The following is a 2,409-nucleotide window of genomic DNA, read 5'->3' on the forward strand; positions in this document are numbered from 1 at the left end:
TTCCAAGTAATCAGTCACAATGTGATACTAAAAAACATTGAATAAAATAAACCTTATGCTAAATTTTAAAAATATTTATGGACACAATGACAAAGATCCTCAATATCTTTTCAAAGGTAAAAAAAGCACAAAAAATAAAGATCTAAGCAAAAGTTATGAGCTAGGAGGAATCAAACTTCAAACAATAAGAAATTCACCTACATTAAAATCTAGGAAAGTGACCTACACCATTGCGAGGTAGACAAAATCAACATTTCAATGATATCTCATTTTTGAATTTCAACACCTTGATAGCAAGTGTTGCAAAATAAAAAGGTGTATTATAGGCACTTGGGGAGCAAAAATAGGCACTTCTAGTTGCTCATGTGACTACCCTTTGCATTCTTATTTAAAAAAAAATGTGCCACCCACAGTGGTGGCATCATCAGGATGGCAGTGGCATTAAGGGCGATGATGGGGTGTGTCGCATGTTAGTTTTCAACCCCTTTACTAGCCTTATGATTGAGGTAGGAAAAATAAGCACTAAACAAAACATAACAATTCGTTTAAGTAAAAAACTTAATTTAAATTTAAATTTGTCAATAGATTGTATTGTAATTATGTAGGTAGTCATTGAATGACATAAAAGGGTGACACCGATAGTGCAAAAGAATATTTTGTTGAATATGTTGATGCTTTGAAATATTTCACCTATGACTCTATCCTTTGTTGGTTGTGAACATGCCAAATAATATGGGTCATAGAAACAAAATAATTTTCTAGGATAGAAAACTTCCTTCAAGGGCCTAGGGCAAAAGTTTTAGATTTTAACGATTTGGCAGTCAATCTTAGGATTTTTTTGGGCCTTCTAGACATAATGATGGAGTCTATTTTGGCCCAAAATACTAAAAAATATTAGCTACCTTATGGATATGACAACCACCTCCCAAATTCAAATCCTCATAGATCTTCCAATTTTGAACCCTCAAAGATTTGGTCTCACAAGTCCAATTTGGACAAAACAAAAGACAAAATCATCTTTATTCAACTCTCTGAACTCAATGGTGAGCTTAGATTCACTCCATCAAGCTCCAAAGTGAACCTGTAATATAAATCCACAAAAAGGAAACCCCCAAATATGGTACCTCTTTCAAGTTTTTTATTCTCTCCAGGTCATCATATGATGTAAGAGAATATCATACTCATCTTTTCAAAATCCACCAAGATCTTTAATCTAAAAAATAACTCAATGCACAAAATCACCCTCATATCTAGAAGGAATTTGCAAGATTGGAGCTCTAATACCATGCAAGAATTGAAGATTAGCTCGCACACCCCAAGATCACCTACTAAACAATAGGATGACCTTCCACAAGAGAGTATGACAAGAAATGAGTTTGCTTGATAGTAAGATCCATGAAAATAATCTTATGGTTTTATGATACAAATTTTACAAGTGGCCTTGCTTATATAGGCAAGGATAGGAAATAGGATTAAATGAGACCATGACATGTGTTTTAATCCCATAGCATGAGACAAATATTAAATGGCCTAAGACACAAGAAGTAAATGAGATAATATCTCATAAAGACAACTAAATTTTTTGAAAAGATTCTTAGGACCTAAGTAAACTTAACATGTGAATAGGACCTACTAGTAAACTAGTTAGGTGAAATATATACATGTGGATGGGTTTTCCTAATGGTGAATGCTAAAAATGATGTAAAGATAGATATTCTTCTATAGGATTTCTAGGAACACAATTTGAATGTTTTGAAATGAATAAAAAAATAATAACAACTTAAAATTGAGCTAAACTTAAATCCATATTAAAATTTGAAAATGAGCAAAGTAGTTCAAAAGTTCACTTCAATATTGAACTAGATCTCAACTACATATCTAATTTCAATTGTGTTAAAAAAATTGTGATATGAGAAATAAAATTATTTGGAAAAATAAGGAGAATACTTCTAATTAGTCGATAAGATAACCGGAAATTTGTCTCACGTCGGTATTTTTTTGCTGCTGCCATCCAAAAAGTTTTAAGAGTGAAGTCGATAATCTTTTTCTTTTGCTATCGAAACATTTTTAGAAGCCTTAAACAACTGTCAGGAATAGGAGTCCATTCAATTTTGCAATTGTCATGTGTATATTTTTCATGTCAGGAAAAGCAAATTGCGTTGCGGTGAAAGGAAACCTCATTCTTGCTTCATCGTGTTCAAACAAAAGGCATTGCTCAAACCAATTAATATTGAATGAAAAATCAAATTAGCATTGCTTTCAATTTTTTTAGTAATGCTATTTAGGAATAGTGTTCAATGAGGATGCAAGTTTAAATTTGGCACACTGGAAGTCATACAGACCAAAAGGTAGCCTAAAACATACACACACTTGGGACAGGTAGCTGGTCGGTGTTTGCAAGAATTTGAA

The sequence above is a fragment of the Cryptomeria japonica genome, chromosome 3, assembly GCF_030272615.1.
Source record: "Cryptomeria japonica chromosome 3, Sugi_1.0, whole genome shotgun sequence".
NCBI classification, from domain to species: Eukaryota; Viridiplantae; Streptophyta; class Pinopsida; order Cupressales; family Cupressaceae; genus Cryptomeria; species Cryptomeria japonica.